The sequence below is a fragment of the Gorilla gorilla genome, chromosome 21 (genome assembly GCF_029281585.2).
Source record: "Gorilla gorilla gorilla isolate KB3781 chromosome 21, NHGRI_mGorGor1-v2.1_pri, whole genome shotgun sequence".
Classification (NCBI taxonomy): domain Eukaryota; kingdom Metazoa; phylum Chordata; class Mammalia; order Primates; family Hominidae; genus Gorilla; species Gorilla gorilla.
In genome coordinates, this window is record NC_073245.2 from 56,755,731 (window position 1) to 56,774,178 (window position 18,448).

At 45.6% G+C, this 18,448-nt stretch overlaps 1 protein-coding gene across 4 annotated transcripts in view; it reads left to right on the plus strand.

Moving 5' to 3' along the window:
* The first annotated feature begins 8,305 nt into the window (after window positions 1-8,305).
* The window catches only part of PKIG (cAMP-dependent protein kinase inhibitor gamma), an 88,026-nt gene continuing 77,883 nt past the window's right edge, over window positions 8,306-18,448 (plus strand). For 2 of the 4 annotated variants that reach the window (XM_019017163.3, XM_055373045.2), the window contains exon 1: window positions 8,322-8,437. The gene's annotated coding sequence lies outside the window, so the exon portion shown is untranslated. Of the gene's footprint in view, window positions 8,438-8,720; window positions 8,859-18,448 lie in introns of those variants that run through there. The other 2 variants (XM_004062206.4, XM_004062208.3) reach the window with 2 other exon arrangements.

Consider the following 18,448-nt stretch of genomic DNA (forward strand, 5'->3'; position numbering starts at 1 on the left):
CTGTAGTCAAAAAGAATTAGGTTTATTTAGCTTGTTCAGAAAGGGAGAACACATACCAGAGAAAACATAAGGTGTCTTGGTAAGAGGTGACTGGGGAGAACTTATTTTAGGATTTGGGTTTATGCTGGGTAACTAAATCTAAGGAGAGTTTAAGGAGGAGGAGAACAGTTTTGGATTGGACACAGTCAAGGAGTAGAGGCAATTCAGTGATTAGGTATCTTACAAATTTTTATCCGGAAGGAAGAAGGATTAAAACAAGGCTAGATTAGTCCTTGGAAAAGTGCGATACCCTACCTTGTCTTAACCTGAATTGACTCTCCCTTAGCTGAGGGAGACAGACAAACTCCATTTTGGCTCCTTCACTTGCCGCTCCTTACCCATCCCACTTCCTCAAGGATTTAACTTGTGCAAGCTGACTCCCAGCACATCAAAGAATGCAATTAACTGATAAGATACTGTGGCAAGCGATAGCTGCAGTTTCCAGGAATTCACCCGGTTGATAGTACCCTAAGCCCCTGCATTTTTGTCCGGTTGATGGTACCCAAAGCCCCCACATCTATCACCTTGTGATGGATTTAAAGCCCCTGCACCTGGAACTGTTTGTTTTCCTGTAGCCATTTGTCTTTTTAACTTTTTTGCCTGTTTTACTTCTGTAAGATTGCCTCAGCTAGGCTCCCCTTCCCCTTTCTAAACCAAAGTATAAAAGAAAATCTAGCCCCTTCTTCGGGGCCGAGAGAATTTTAAGCACTAGCCATCTCTCAGTTGCCGGCTAATAAAGGACTCCTGAATTCGTCTCAGAGTGTGGCGTTTCTCTATAATTCGCTCGGTTACAAAAAAAGAAGCAAAATCCACTCATATTAGTCAGAATTGGAAGATGTTGAGTCCTATTTGCGGTACCAGAGTGGCTTTGTCTGTATCTTGATCCAACTACATGGTGGTCTTGTCTGATCTTTGTTTATATTCTGTGATCACTGTTTTTGTTCAGTTAGAAACATTAGGTCTAGCTGTCAGCTGAACAGTTTTTCATTTTCTTACCTGTAAGCATTTGTCCTCCCACATGTAGGATCCCACCCATCTCTTAGTGTTTCTGGCCCTAACTGGTTGAGTGTGTCACTTCTACTTGGCCAAAGCGAGGAGAGCAGATCTTTGTGATCATCTACTCCAATTTCCCGCCTCAGGCAGAAACCCCTCAGCAACATCTCTTCTAGGGTAGGGGGCTCACTGCCACCCAAGGCAGCTCCTCCCATCTTTACACATCCATTGTCAAACCTGTCAGGCCTCTGAGCCCAAGCTAAGCCATCATACCCCCTGTGACCTTCACATACACATCCAGATGGCCTGTTCCTGCCTTAACTGATGACATTCCACCACAAAAGAAGTGAAAATGGCCTGTTCCTGCCTTAACTGATGACATTACCTTGTGAAATTCCTTCTCCTGGCTCATCCTGGCTCAAAAGCTCCCCCACTGAGCACCTTGTGACCCCCGCCCCTGACCATCGAGAACAACCCTCTTTGACTGTAACTTTCCTTTACCTACCCAAATCCTATAAAATGGCCCCACCCCTATCTCCCTTCGCTGACTCTCTTTTCAGACTCAGCCCACCTGCACCCAGGTGAAATAAACAGCCCTGTTGCTCACACAAAGCCTGTTTGGTGGTCTCTTCACACGGATGCGAGTGAAAAAACCTAGGTTATTTCCCCCCATATGTTGTTGAAAAGATAACACATGTACTTGGTTATAACATACTGCATAAAGGAGCACACGGTGAAAATGAAGTGTCCTTCCCACCCTTCCCCCACCCCCATCTCCCAGATCTCCTTTCAGAGTTCCTACTGGAATATGCATATGCCAGCATTATGGCACTTTTTTTTTTTTTTTTTTTTTTTTTTGAGACAGAGTCTCGCTCTGTCGCCCAGGCTGGAGTGCAGTGGCACAATCTCGGCTCACTGCAACGTCCGCCTCCTGAGTTCAAGCGATTCTCCTGCCTCAGCCTCCTGAGTAGCTAGGATTACAGGTGCCCACCACCATGCCTGGCTAATTTTTTTTTGTATTTATAGTAGAGACAGGGTTTCACCATGTTGGCCAGGCTCGTCTTGAACTCCTGACCTCAGGTGATCCACCTGCCGCTTTTTTTTCACTTAACTTATTAGTTCATTCGATAAATATTTACCATGCTATTACTATGTGTCAGGCACTGTTGCCAGTGATAAGAAAATAGTAGAGAACAAAACAAAGTGCCCATCCTTAAAAGACCTTATGCTGTAGGGAAAAAAGACAAGCAACAAACACACACGTATATAACACTCAGACACTGACAAGAGCTGTGAAAAAAGAAAAAGGAGAATACAGAGTTGGTGGGGGTCCATTATTTTCTTTTCTTTTTTTTATTTTATTTTATTTTTTGAGACAGGGTCTCACTCCATCACCCAGGCTGGAGTGCAGTGGCATGATCTCACCTCGCTGCAACCTCAGCCTCTTGGGTTGAAGCAATACTCATGCTTCAGCCTCCCCAGTAGCTGGAATTACAGGCACATACCACCATGCCTGGCCAAATTTTGTATTTTTAGTAGAGACAGGGTTTCGCCATGTTAGCCAGGCTGGTCTTGAACACCTGACCTCAAGTGATCCGCGCACCTAGGCCTCCCAAAGTGCTGGGATTACAGGAACGAGCCACTGCGCCCGGCCCTACTATTTTCAAGAGTAGTCTGGGCAGGTCTTTTAGAGGGCTTGACACTGGAGCACAGACATGAGGGAACCGAGGAAGCAAGCCATAAAGATACCTGGAGGAAGAGCAGGAGAAAATGCCCTGAGATGAAAGCATGCTTTAAGGCAGGAAAACAGAGTCTGGAGGTGGGGAACAAAAGGCTGATTCACACTTCAGCTATGACAGGAAATATCCTCTCCATAGGGTGTAGGCCAAGTAAATGACTTTGTAACTTTATTTCATCCTTTTCATTTACATAGGGCGTGTCCCAAGTAGAGGGTATTTAAACTCCCAAAAATTCTGTAACAGGGGCCCTTGAGCTCCTATGCTTAGGCCCCCTCCCACACTGCGGAGTGTATTGGTGAGATGGAGTCTTGCTCTGTGGCCCGGGCTGGAGTACAGTGGCTCAAACTCGGCTCACTGCAACCTCCACCTCCCAGGTTCAAGCAATTCTCCTGCCTCAGCCTCCTGAGTAGCTAGGATTACAGGTGTGCACCACCATGCCCAGCTACTTTTTGTATTTTTAGTGGAGACGGGGTTTCACCATGTTGGCCAGGCTGGTCTCGAACTCCTGACCTCGTGATCCGCGCGCCTCGGCCTCTCAAAGTGCTGGGATTACAGGCGTGAACCACCGCGCCCAGCCCGTACTTTCATTTTCAATAAATTCCTTCATTCCTTCTTGCTTTGTGTGTTGTGTCCAATTCTTTGTTCAAGATGCCAAGAACCTGGACACCCTCCAATGGTGACAGCTGAGAGGGAAAATGGTGAGAGATGAGGTTGGACAAGTATTCAGGGGGCAGTTCACTTCCAGCCTTGTTGATGGTGACAACAACTCTACATCTTATTCTAAATGTAATGGGGAAACAGTTGAAAGCTTTTGAGCAGGTGAGGGACATGGTCATGCTTACTTTTTTTTTTTTAAGCTGGAGTTTCAAAAAAAAGCCTTCAGCCACCGCGCCAATCGTGTTTACATTTTATTTTATTTATTGTTTTGAGACGGAGTCTCACTCTGTCACCAGGCTAAAGTGCAGTGGCGTAATCTCGGCTCACTGCAACCTCGGCCTCCCAGGTTCAAGCAATTCTCCTGCCTCAGCCTCCCGAGTAGCTGGACTACAGGCGCACGCCACCACGCCTGGCTAATTTTTGTATTTTTAGTAGAGATGTGGTTTCACTATGTTGGCCAGGATGGTCTTGTACTCTTGACTTCGTGATCCACGTGCCTTGGCCTCCCAAAGTGTTGGGATTACAGGCATGAGCCACTGCGGCCGGCCGTGTTTACCTTTCAAAAGGCTGCTGGTTGGAATAAAGACTGGAGCAGGGATGGGTTAGGGTTGAGGGTTATAGTAGAAGCAATGGCGGGACTAGTTCGGAGACTATTGCCGTATACATAGCTGAAACTGCCTTTGCAAAATTATGACAGAGACAGTGAAAAAGATCTTACTTCATCTTCGTTCTAACCTTTAACCTGTCCTTGTTCCTTCCTGGGTGTAGGCTGAACTAACTTTGGGAGGAACTTAGTTTATAGTTTAAAACAAAGATGATAACAGCCCCTTCCCAAAACAAACCTTCCTCTTGCCTGGGTACTAGACTGCCTTTGTAGGACTAACAAATTAGCCACAAGATTAGAAATTATGGTTTAGGAGTCATGCAGCTGGAGGCTACAAGATTCTGACCCTCCCTGAACTTCTCCTAAGATCAGCGCTTGAGATATTTTTCAGACCCTGAACTTGATGGATCAGCTGGCACCACACAGATTGATAAAGTGGCTCATCTGATCTTGTGGCCCGCACCCAGGAACTCAGTGCAAGAGGACAGCTTCAGCTTCCCATGATTTCATCTCCTACCTGACCAATCAGCACTCCTTGCTCACTGGCTTCCCCTCACCCACCAAGTTAACCTTAAAAACTCTGATCCCCAGCCTGGAGCGGTGGCTCATGCCTGTAATCCTGGTACCTTGGGAGGCTGAGGCGGGTGGATCACTTGAGGCCAGGAGTTCTAGTCCAGCCTGGCCAATATGGTGAAACCCCCGTCTGTACTAAAAAAAATACAAAAAATTAGCCAGGCATGGTGGCGCATGCCTTGTAGTCCCAGCTACTCCGGAGACTGAGGCAGGAGAATCACTTGAACTGGGGAGGCAGAGGCTGCAGGGAGTGGAGATTGTGCCATTGCACTCCAGCCTGGGCAACAGACTCCGTCTCAAAACAAACAAACAAAAAACTCTGATCCCCAAATGCTCAGGGAGACTGATTTGAGTAATAATAAAGCTCCGGTCTCCCACACAGCGGCTCTGTGTGAATTACTCTTTCTCTATTGCAACTCCCCTGTCTTGATAAGTCAGCTCTGTCTAGGTAGCAGGCGAGGTAAACCCCCTGGCTGGTTACACAGCTTGAAGACAGCTCTGTATCTAAACTGTATCTACGTCTATATCTACCTTGGTCCCTCTTAATTCTTGCTATGGTAATCTATTTTATTTTATGGATGTATCATAATTTATTTCCTCAGTTCCCTAAGGATAGACTTTTTTTTTCGTTTGAGACAGAGTCTCGCTCTGTCGTCCAGGCTGGGGTGCAGGGGCGTGATCTCCGCTCACTGCAGCCTCTGCCTCTCAGGTTTAAGCAATTCTCCTGCCTCAGCCTCCCAAGTAGCTGGGACTACAGGAGCGCGCTGCCACGTCTGGCTAATTTTTGTATTTTTAGTAGAGAGGGTGTTTCACCACGTTGGCCAGGATGGTCTTGGTCTCCTGACCTCATGATCCGCCTGCCTCGGCCTCCCAAAGTGCTGGGATTACAGGCGTGAGCCACCAAGGCTGGCTTTTTTTTTTTTTTTTGAGACAGGGTGTCCCTCTGTCACTCAGGCTGGAGTGCAATGGCACAGTCTCTGCTGACTGCAACCTCCGCCTGTCGGGCTCAAGGGATCCTCCCACCTCAGCCTCCTGAGTAGCTGGGACTACAGGTGCACACCACCACACCTGACTAATTTTTTTATTTTTTGTAGAGGTGAGGTCTCACTATGTTGCCCAGGCTGGTCTTGAACTCCTGGGCTCAAGCAATCTGCCTGCCTCAGCCTATCAAAGTGCTGGACTGCCCAAGGGGTTCACCTTGCACGCTGCCTAGACAGAGCTGATTAATCAAGAAGGGGGAATTGCGACAGAGAAAGTAATTCACACAAAGCCTGCTGTGCGGGAGCCCAGAGTTTTGTTATTACTCAAATCATCCTCCCCGAAAACTCAAGGATCAGAGTTTTTAAGGATAATTTGGTGGGTAGGGGGCCAATGAATTGGGAGTGCTGATTGCTTGGCTGGAGGATGAAATTGCAGAGTCGCTGGGCGCGGTGGCTCATGCCTGTAATCCCAGCACTTTGGGAGGCCGAGGCGGGTGGATCATGAGGTCAGGAAACGGAGACCATCCTGGCTAACACGGTGAAACCTCATCTCTACTAAAAATACAAAAAAATTAGCCGGGCGTGGTGGCGGGTGCCTGTAGTCCCAGCTACTCGGGAGGCTGAGGCAGGAGAATGGTGTGAACCCAGGAGGCGGAGCTTGCAGTGAGACAAGATCGTGCCACCGCACTCCAGCCTGGGTGACAGAGCCAGATTCCTTCTCAAAAAAACAAAAAAAAACAAACAAAAAAACCAGAAATTGCAGAGGGTCAAAGCTGTTCTCTTCTGCTGAGTCAGTTCCTGGATGAGGGCCACAGAACTGGTTGGCAGGTCCAGTGGGGCCATCTGGTTGTTAGAAATGCAAAAACCTGAAAAGACATCTCAAAAGGCTGATCTTAGGTTCACAATAGCGATTTTACCTCAAGAGTAATTGGGGGCCAGGCACAGTGGCTCACGTCTGTGATCCCAGCACTTTGGGAAGCTGAGGCAGGCAGATCACTTGAGGTCAGGAGTTCAAGACCAGCCTGGCCAACATGGCAAAACCCCGTCTCTACTAAAAATACAAAAATTAGCTGGCGTGGTGGCAGGTCCCTGTAATCCCAGCTACTGTGGAGGCTGAGGCATGATAATTGCTTGAACCTGTGAGGCAGAGGTTGCAAAAAGCCAAGATCGTGCCACTGCACTCCAGCCTGGGTGACAGAGCAAGACTCTGTCTCAAAAAAACAAAACAAAAAAACTTATGACCTCTAGAATAAGAATAATGGTGGGTACTATTTAGAACTCCAGCCCTTCTCATCTTGGCTTGGTGGCTGGTGGCCTGTGGCCTTTCATTTGTTTTACAAGAACAGTTTAGCTTTCTGGAAAGGGCTATTATTTAAATGATACACTAAATTCCTTCCCAAGGCTAGTTTGGCCTGGCTGGGCATGGTGGCTCACACCTACAATCCCAGCACTTTGGGAGGCCGAGGCGGGAGGATCACCTGACCAACATGGAGAAACCCTGTCTCTACTAAAAATACAAAAAATTAGCTGGGCGTGGTGGTGCATGCCTGTAATCCCAGCTACTCAGGAGGCTGAGGCAGGAGAATCACTTGAACTCAGGAGGCGGACATTGTGGTGAGCCAAGTTGGCGCCATTGCACTCCAGCCTGGGCAACAAGAGCGAAACTCCGTCTCAAAAAAAAAAAAAAACTGGTTTAGCCTATACCCAGGAATGAACAGGACACTCTAGAGGTTAGAAGCAAGATGGGGTCAGTTAGGTCTGATATCTCAGTTATGATTTTTTGCAAAGGCGGTTTCAGGATGACAGGTGTGAGCCATTGCGCCCAGCCCTTGATAGATATTTAGACTGGTCGCAACCCTTTTGCTTTTACAAAAATGAATTAATGAATATATCCTTTGTGCTCAGGTTTCAGCATATCTGCAGAGTTATTCCAAGAAGTGTAGTTGCTAGACGCAAGGAAAAATAAATTATTCCTCATATTGAAATTAAATCTGGTGATCTAACTCTCCATCAAAGAAACCAATTTATTCACTCTTTGCCACACCACCCCTTCAGAGACTATAAAAGAGAGGAATCTGCCACCCCTCCCACATCAGTTTTCTTGTCTTTAAATATTCCCAGTATTGGCAGGGAGTGGTGGCTCACGCCTGTAATCCCACCATGCTGGTAGGCCCAGGCGGATGGATCAGCTGAGGTCGGAGTTCGAGACCAGCCTGGTCAACATGGCGAAACCTCGTCTCTACTAAAAATACAAAAATTAGCCAGGCATGGTGGCACCTTCCTGTAATCCCAGCTACTCGGGAGGCTGAGGCATGAGAATCGCTCAAACCCAGGGGGCAGAGGTTGCAGTGAGCCGAGATTGCGCCACTGCACTCCAGCCTGGGCGACAGAGTGAGATTCTGTCTCAAAACAAAAACAAAAACAAAATAACAAAAACCCAGTCTACCAAGCCACCACCTGAGGCCCTGTCTCCTCCTCGCACGGTCCCCATTTGAGGTTACAGAGAGATAAACTGAGGCACAAGCAGCACCCGCGGCCCAAGACCTCCCCCTGGCCTCACTGTCCCCCTTTCCCTATCTTCCCCGGGCCAAGTTCCAACCCGGATCCCTCCTTCGCACCTCAGCCCTCGACTCCCACCTCGTCCCTCCTCTGCCCCCTCCGCGGCTGCGGAAGGGGACGCGAACCGTCCTGGTCCCATCCGAGCCGCCGTAGCGCGAGTGCCGCGGGAGTTCGGCAGCCCAGGTCGCCAAGGCAACGGGCTCCGCTGCGGGTTGCGGGCTGCGAGCGCTAGGCTGCCCCGGGGAGGCGCTGCGGACCGGCGGCCCAGGCACGGAGAGGCGGCGAGACCGCAGGTGAGCAGGAGCCGGGCGGCGGGTTGCGGCCCCAACGCTCCGGGCCTGGCGTCGACACGTCGCAGGGGGCGAGGGGCTGAGCCGCCGGGGAACCCGGGGAGGGAGGCTGCGGCCCGATCTTTGTCCCTCAGCCGCGCCGGGGACGGCGCCCCCGACGCCCTTTGACCCCGCCCCGCGTTCAGGGAGAGTCCGTTTTCGGCTGTTTATTATATTTGTAGCCATTGGTCGACCTCATTCGAAAGTTTCTTAAAAAAAAATCCCTTCTTGTTTGGGGGCCAGAAAATAACTCAAAACTGTGCAGAAAATTTATTTGTGTGTGTGACTCTTCTGGGGCCAGAGAGGATTGACCTCTTTGTGCGTCAGTTTTATCGTCTGCAAAATGGGAATCATGGTAGCACCTGTCTGATGACGTTATTACAAGGTAAATTTATATTTAAAATTCGTGGAGGTAAGCCCTCAATACATGGGAGCTTTTATTATTACTACTACTACAAGGAGGACCATCACTGAGCATTTATTGTGAGCCACGGCCCGGGCTGATAGCCAGGGTAAAAAAGTGAACGAGAGACATCGTGTCCTGAGGGAACTCCACAGTTTTCCGGAGGAGACAGACTCGTAAACAAGAATTCACAGTGATTCCGGTTATGATTTTGGACATACAGAGGGGCTGTGAATGCACAGAGAAAACAGTTAACCTGGATTTCTGGAGGTGAGGTTAGTGTGGATGATCAGGGAGAGATGCCAAAAGAAGGTGACTTCCAAAATGAGACATGAAGGCTGTCTTTATGTTGGCCAGAAGATGAGGCTGGTGGAGTGTACCTTACTGTGGGTAGATAAAGCAGGTAGAGAAAGTAGGTAGAGAAAAGCCTTGGGGAGAGAGTGCAGACTTCTTGGGAATCTGCAAGGATTTCAGGCTAGCTGGAGAGCAGATTATGAGAGTTGGAGGGAGTCTGGCTAGATGGTGTTTGAGAGACAAGCAGGTGCTCCTCCTGAAAGACTGTAAGTGTGGAGGAGTTTGGGCTTTGTGTTGGGGGCAGTGGGAAGCCATCAAAGGGTTTTAAGCCGAAGGTGTGTGTCTTTGATCAGAGGTATAGTCTCAGAAAGATCAGTTTTTTGTGTTTCTCTCTTGGTCTTATCATTCCTCCCATCTGTTTTTCACTTTGCAGGCATTCATTTGTGGTGATTCATATATATGTGTGTGTGTGACTGTGTGCGTGTATGTATTTATTGTTGAGATGAGGTCTCACTATGTTGCCCAGGCTGGTCTCAGATTCCTGGGCTCAAGTGATCCTCCTGTCTCAGCCTCCCAAGCAGCTGGGACTGCAGGTGCACACCACTGCACCTGGCTAATTCAAAAAATATTTAATGAGCATCTTCTTCTATGTGCAAGGCACTGTGTAGGTAGTAAGGAAGCAGGTCCCTGCCCTCAAGGAGATCACAGATTGGTGGAGAAAATATTCATCAAACAAGTGATTATAATTGTGATGAGAATTGTGAAAGGGGGCGCATGTTAAGATCAATCTAGCATAGTTTGGAGATTCAGGTAGGGTTTTGATAAAATGTATGGAGGGTGTAGTCTGAGTTAGCTATCGTGGGGATGTTCCAAACATTTTCAAAAGTACATTCATGGAGCCAAAAGCAGTCCACTACAACTGGAACTTAAAGATCAATATTGAAAGAGATCCATCCAGAGAGGTTGACAAAAAAAAAAGGCTGAGATTATTCAGGGCTACTGCATTGCATACTCTTGGAATAATGAGCCATGCACTTAGTCTACACTAAAAGAAATGGCTAGAGAAACAGGAACAGGAGAGAAACCAGCAAAGTATAGTAATGAAGGCCAAAGGAAGAGGTTGGTTGGCCTTTGTAGATGTTGCTGAGATGTCGAGTAATACAAGTTAAAAATTAAAATGTGTCCTTTTGGGTAAATAAATATGGAGGTCGGTTGGGACCTCATTGAGCAGATTTGGTGAAATGGTTGGGGCGGAATCTATAATATCAGCAGCTTTCAAAGGTTCAATATAATATATCAGTGGGATGAGTTAAGAGTGGGATGTGAGAAAGACAAAGTGTAGGCAGCTCAGAGAAGTTTGGCTGGAAGGGAGGTAGAGAGAAGGCTGAGGAGCGATTGGGGAATAGGTGAAGTTTTTTTGAGCATGAGAGAGATTAAATGCTGTTGGCAAAGAGTCAGTGGAGAGAGAAAGGCTGAGAAGACACAGGATATGAAAGGGAGAATTGATAGTATAACTTTCCTGAGAAGGTGGGAGTGGAGGAGCTCCACAGTACAGATCCTTCAATAGGAATCTGATGCCTGTTACTTTTTGGAGACGTGGGAAGCCAGGTTATTCCTGAAAGGAGTGCACCAGTGTAATGCAACAAAAATAAATAAAGTTATAAGTGTGGAAGGAAAGTCACAATTTTCATTGTCGGCAGATAGCAGGCATTTGTTGAACTAGTATTGTGTTAAGTACTTTTCATGCACCATTCTTTTTTTTTTTTGGGGGGGGGGGACAGGGTATCACTCTGTCGCCCATGCTGGAGGGTAGTGGTGCAATCTTGGCTCACTGCAGCCTCTGCCTCCTGTGCTCAAGCGATCCTCCTGCCTCAGCCCCCCAAGTAGCTGGGAATACAGGTGCGAGCCACCACACTCAGCTAATTTTTGTATTTTTAGTAGAGATGAGGTTTTGCCATGTTGACCAGGCTGGTCTCGAACTCCAGACCTCAAGTGATCCACCCGCATCGGCCTCCCAAGGTGCTAGGATTACAGGCATGAGCCACTGCGCTCGGCCTCATGCACCATTCTTAATGAATAATGTGATGTTTACAACAACCCTGTGAGATAGGCCCTCTAATAATTGCAAATTTATGGATAAAGAAACTGAGGTAACATGCTCACTCAGGGTCACACAGTATTTGAATCTAGGTTTACCTGAACCCAGAGCTTTTACTCTTAACCACTACCTGGATGATATAAATCTCTACCTGTGATATGATTGTCTGCTGAGAAAATTCAAGAGAATTAAACTAAAAATACTTAGATATAATAAGGCTAAGTGAACAGCAGTTGTAAGATAGACAAAAAGCAATAGCTTTATGCAAACAAAAATAGAAAATGTAATTGTAGGAGAACTGACAATAGCAACATGAAAAATAAATACTTAGAAATAAACTTAAAAATACATGTACCCAGCTTAGCCACACAGAGTAAGAGTTGGCTGGGCATGGGGATGGGAGGACAGGATGAGTAAGGTAAAGTAGTTTTCCCATGGGAACATCAGAGTATTGATACTGGAGAAGGGGTAGGTTAAAAAAAAAAAACAGGTGTCTATCATAAGACATCATGAGATATTGACTATCATGTTTTTATAAAATTGAAAAATTGGCCTGGCACGGTGGCTTACGCCTGTAATCCCAGCACTTTGGGAGGCCAAGGCGGGCAGATTATCTGAGGTGAGGAGTTTGAGACTAGCCTGGTCAACATGGTGAAACCCCATCTCTGCTAAAAATACAAAAATTAGCTGGGTGTAGTGGTGCACGCCTGTAGTCCCAGCTACTTGGGAAACTGAGGCAGGAGATTCTCTTCAGCCTGGGAGGCAGAGGTTGCAGTGAGCTGAGATTGTACCATTGCACTCCAGCCTGGGTGACAAGAGCAAAACTCCATCTCAAAAAAAAAGACAATTAGGTGGGAGCTATGTATATTAGAAAGATGTTTACATTATGTGGTTAGGTGTAAAAAGCAGATTACGGTACAGTATGTTACTGTTTTCTTAAATGTATACATGTTTGTAATAAAAATGTCTGGAAATACTAGTTCTTTTTAAAAATGTTAAATCTTTAATTGTGATAAAATTTACCATCTTAACTATTTTTAAGTTTACAGTTTTGTAGTATTAAGTGTATTCATGCTGTGCAACCAATCTGCATGACTTTTTCATCTTGTAAAAGTGCAAAAGCCAAACTGTACCTTTAATAGGTTTAGCTCCCCATTTCCGCCTCCCCACCAGCCCTTGGCAGCACCCATTCTACTTTTGTTTTCTATGTGTTTGGTTACTCTGGATACATCCTGTTAGTGGAATCTTGCATTATTTGTCTTTCTGTGACGGGCTTATTTCACTAGCATAGTGTCCTCAAGGTTCATCCTTGTTGTGTAGCATGTGTCAGAATTTCATTCTTTTTGTAAGGCTGAATAATATTCCATTGCATGTTTATACCACACTTTGTTTATCCATTCATCGATGGTCACTTTGAGTTGCTTCCATCTTTTGGCTATTGTGAATAATACTGCAGTGAAACATAAGTGTACTAGAAAGGTAAGCTGTTTATGAGATCATGGGGAAACTTTTATTCTGTTCCTCATTGCCCTAATTTTCCTTTTTTATGAGCATGAATTGCCTTCATAATCAGAAAAAAAATCAGGAAGTATCTTCTTTAGGAGGCTGGGGAAATAAGGGTAAAAAAGGGCAGTGGCAGCGGAAAGGGAAAGGAGAGGGCAGATTTGAGAGACATTTCAGAAGGAGAATCAACAGGACTTGACCAACAAGAGGTAAGGGAGAGAGGAGTGGAAGATGAAGCTTTCCTGGCCTCTGGTGGGAAGGGGCATCAGTCCTGGTGGGGCTTTGACTAGGGGAGGAGGGAGGAAATAAGGCTGGAGAGCCACCCAAGCCTTTGTTTAGCAGTTTGGACTTCTAGAAGGTGGAGAGAAACCATTGAAAGGAAGTGAAATGACTTGATCTGATTTGCACATAGAGAGATTACACTGGCTCTTTCCAACCATTCTTTAAACTGAAGGCAGATAGTGCCAGGTATCCCTTTGTGTTGCTTATACTTGAACTTCTGTTAATTTCCTTTTATTTGAGATGAACCTTTAGTACTGAAGTACACATATCTATTATCCTAAAAGCACCTGGAATATTTTAAACAATGTTTTAGTGTGTGTGTTTTTTGTGTTTTTGTTTTTTTGTTTTTTGTTTTTTTTTGTGTGTGTTTTTTGAGACGGAATCTCGCTCTGTTACCCAGGCTGGAGTGCAATGGCACCATCTCAGTTCACTGCAACTTCCGCCTCCCAGGTTCAAGCAATTCTCCTGCCTCAGCCTCCCAAGTAGCTGGGATTACAAGCACTTGCCATTAGGCCCGGCTAATTTTTGTATTATTATTTTTTTTTTTGAGATGGAGTTTCACTCTTATTGCCCAGGCTGGAGTACAATGGTATGATCTTGGCTCACCGCAACCGCCGCCTCCTGGGTTCAAGCGATTCTCATGCCTCAGCCTCCTGAGTAGCTGGGATCACAGGCATGCGCCACCACGCCCGGCTAATTTTGTATTTTTAGTAGAGACAGCGTTCTCCATGTTGGTCAGGCTGGTCTTGAACTCCCAACCTCAGGTGATCCACTCGCCTTGGCCTCCCAAAGTGCTGTGATTACAGGTGTGAGCCACTGCTCCTGGCATTTTTGTATTTTTATAGAAATGGGGTTTCACCATGTTGGCCAGGCTGGTCTTGACTCCTGACCTCAAGTGATCTGCCTGCCTCGGCCTCCCAAAGTGCTGGGATTACAGGCGTGAGCCACCGTGCCCTGCCTGTGTTCAGTTTTATCTCAATAACACAGTCTCCTGTAAATATACTTACTTTTTTTTTTTTTTTGAGACAGAGTCTCACTTTGTCCCTCAGGCTGGAGTGCAGTGGTGCGATTTTGGCTCACTGCACCCTTCGCCTTTGAGGTTCAAGTGATTCTCCTGCCTCAGCCTCCCAAGTAGCTGGGATTACAGGCACACACCACCACACCGGCTATTTTTTTTTTTTTTTTCATTTTTAGTAGAGACAGGGTTTCACCATATTGGCCAGGCTGGTCTCAAACTCCTGAACTCAGATGATCCACCCATCTTGGCCTCCCAAAGTGCTGGGATTATAGGTGTGAGCCACTGCACCCAGCCATCCTGTAAATATACTTTCTGACTTTAGTAGGAGAAATATGAATAATTGAGAAAATAAATGAAACAAAAATAATTCAAGGTAGAGTATGTCACAATTCTGTTAAAATTTTAAAATTTAAAATTTTTCACATTTTACTGAATTCTGACAGCCTCCTTTTGAGAGAAAAAGGACAATATAAGGTATACAGTGTCATATTAAGGAACTCTTACAAAATGAAATTTTGGAGGGTCCAGATGGATTCAGCCCGTCACTTAGCTCCACTCCCACAAACCTGTAGTCTCTGTCTACTTCCAGAGCATTACAGACAGAGGGAGCTAACTGTTGTGCTAACATTTGTAAATAGCTCTGCAGTTTAGAAGAGCTGGATTTCCAAAAGATGTAAATCCATGATATCATTTTAGTCCTCCTAACAATTCTGTGGGGTAGGGATTATCATTCCCATTTTCAAATGAGAAAATTGAAGAACAGAGGATGTGACAGATCCCTCTCAGATACTATATCTAATAAGTCCTGGAGTTTGAATCCAGGTTTTATTTTCTTCTTATATTTTAGCCTTTTATTATGGAAAAGTTTAAACATACAAAAGTAGAAAAGATAATAAAAGACACCTAATATACTGAGCTTTAGCGATTGCCAACATATGGTCACTTTTATTTCATCTATACTGCCTACTTCCATCCCACCTTAAATTATCATAAAGCAAATCCTAGTCATCATATTTCATCCATGAATACTGTACTTCAATATACACATCTAAGAGAGAAGGATTTTTTCCTCCTCCTTTCCCCCCTGTAGTCACAGTTTCATTATTACACCTAAGGAAATAAACAGTAGTCAGTCCTAAATATTACATAATATCCATTTGGTATTCAGTTTCCTCAACAATTTTATAAATGTCTTTCTAAAAAAATGTTTTTTTCAAGATGGAGTCTCGCTATGTTGCTCATGCTGTACTTGAACTCCTAGGTTCAAGTGATCCCCCTACCTCAGCCTCATCAGTATCTGGAAATACAGATGTGTGTCAGTGTACCCAGCTTTTTTTTTTTTTTTGACACAGAGCCTCACTCTTTTGCCCAGGCTGGAATGCAGTGGCGTGATCTCCACTCACTCACTGCAACCTCTGCCTCCTGGGTTCAAGCAATTATCCTGCTTCAGCCTCCTGAGAAGCTGAGATTACAGGCACGTACCACCATACCCCACTAATTTTTGTATTTTTAGTAGAGACAGGGTTTCACTATTTTGGCCGGGCTGGTCTCGAACTCCTGACCTCAGGTGATCCGCCCACCCACCTCAGCCTCCCAAAGTGTTGGGATTACTACAGGCGTGAGCCATCATGCCCGGCCTGCCCAACTTTCATAAATGTCGTTTTACAGTTGGTCTGTGTTCAGTGGGATCCAAACAAGGTGCCTGTATTAGACCTGATTGATGATCTCTTAAATCAAGCTTGTCCAATCCGCAGCCTGTGGGCCATATGCAGCCCAGGACAGCTTTGAATGAGGCCCAACACAAATTTGTAAACTTTCTTTCTTTGTTTTTTTTTTTTTTTGAACGAAGTTTTGCTCTTGTTGCCCAGGCTGGAGCGCAGTGGCGTGATCTCGGCTCACTGCAACCTTGCCTCCCATGTTCAAGTGATTCTTCTGCTTCAGCCTCCTGAGTAGCTGGGATTACAGGCGCCCGCCACCACGCCCGGCTAATTTTTGTATATTTAGTAGTAACAGGGTTTCACCATGTTGACCAGGCTGGTCTTGAACTTCTGACCTCAGGTGATCCACCTGCCTCGGCCTCCCAAAGTGCTGGGATTACAGGCATGAGCCACCATGCCCGGCCTCAAATTTGTAAACTTTCTTAAAACATTATGAGATTTTTTTTGTGTGTGATTTTTTTTCTTCTTCCAATATGGCCCAGGGAAGCCAAAAGAATGGATACCCCTGTTTAAAATCTTCTTAATCTATAGCCATTTCTCCTCTTCTTTTTTCCCCCTTTGCCATTTATTTGTTTAAAAAAGTCGTATCATTTGCCCTATACAACTTCTCATATTCTGCATTTGACTGATTACATCTATTTATTTATTTATTTACTTTTCTTAGATGGAGTCTCGTTCTGTTGCCCAGGCTGCTGGAGTGCAGTGGTGTGATCTTGGCTCACTGCAACGTCCACCTCCAGGGTTCAAGCTATTCTCCTGCCTCAGCCTCCTGAGTAGCTGGGACTACAGGCGCATGCCACCACGCCCGGCTAATTTTCGTATTTTTAGTAGAGATGGGGTTTCACCATGTTGGCCAGGCTGGTCTTGAACTCCTGACCTCCAGTGATCCACCTGCCTCAGCCTCCTAAAGTGTTGGGATTACAGGCGTGAGCCACCGCGCCTGGCCAGCATTCATTTAATATGTTTATTCCTTTGATGTTTTTTTGTCCATTGTACTTTATAGGTGATGCTGTGCACATGCTATTGCATCATGTCAGGAGGCAGTAAGGTCTAGTCAGCTCTCTTTGCATGATATTAAGATTGATCATTGGGTTCAGGTGTTGATAGCATGATCCATCTATTATAAGTCTCCCATCAGTCTTTCACAGAATGGCTTTAGCAGCTGCTAATGATCATTGTCTAGATCCATTATTTTATTATATTAGGGGTTGCAAAATGAATTCACATTTTCTGATACCAAGTCACATGCTGTGTTTAATCCCACTATCTCCTAATTAAAGGAAGCCTTTACACACTGTCATCTATGCTCCACTCTGGTAGGTGGAAAAAAAAAATTCCTCATTTAGTAGCTCAGCTTAATATAGTAATAAAAAAGAGCCAGAACCTATATGCTCTGTGCAGCACTAACTGCTCCCAACATTGCTTTCCTGGGTTGGCCTTATGTATTTGCAAAACCACACAGTGGAAGGGCTGCCTGTATTAGTGTTTTATAAACTGCTATTCCTCAACCTACATTGTAGCCTGCTAATGCAGGTTGAGGAATATTTGGGGTAAAGTTTCCAGCATTTTTTTTTTTAATGGAGTTTCACTCTGTTACCCAGGCTGGAGTGCAGTGGTACGATCTTGGCTCACTGCATCCTCTGCCTCCCGGGTTCAGACCATTCTCCTGCATCAGCCTTCTGAGTAGCTGGAATTATGCGCGCCACCACACCTGGCTAATTTTTGTATTTTTTTTAGTAGAGACGGGGTTTCACCATGTTGGCCAGGCTGGTCTCGAGCTCCTGACCCCGTATGATCCGCCCGCCTCGGCCTCCCAAAGTGCTGGGATTACAGGCATGAGCCACTGTGCCTGGCCCAGTTTTTCCAGTATTTAAACAACCAACCTGTGCTATAGCAAGTTTCTCAGTCAAGGATTCATTTATGTTCAAGCATGCTACTTATAAAATAATACAGTATATTGATCCATTTATAAAATTATGCAATATATTGATTCATTTTAGAATTTCCTTTAAAGGCTTTCTTGGGTGACTACCAATTAACCAAAATTAATTACGTTATCCCAATGACCAAATTAATCCCCTGGTCAAATTGAACTGGATACATGAATTATGTGAAAAACCTTCCAGGGGTTTTCGCATGTACTGATGTTTTTGTTTTGTTTTTTTTTGTTTTTGTTTTTGTTTTTGTTTGAGATGGAGTCTCAAACAAAACTCCAGTTTCCCAGGCTGGAATGCAATGGCATGATGTCGACTCACTGCAACCTCTACCTCCTGGGTTCAAAGATTCTTCTGCCTCAGCCTCCTGAGTAGCTGGGATTACAGGTGCCCACCACCATACCCGGCTAATTTTTTAAAATATTTTTAGTAGAGACAGGATTTCACCATGTTGGCCAGGCTGATCTTGAACTCTTGACCTCAGGTGATCCACCTGCCTCGGCCTCCCCAAGTACTGGGATTACAGGCATGAGCCCCTGCGCCTGGCCGTACTGATGTTTTTGATTCTCTGGTTATACTTGAGGTAGAGTAAATGATTCTAACCAGCACTGGAACCATTAAAGGAATGTAGGGCCTCGTCAGTATTGGTTGGAGAGGGGAAGGAAGTTAGGACCAGGCAGGAATGAGTGGGTGGAGAAACTGACTCAGCCGTTTGGTTGGCTTCT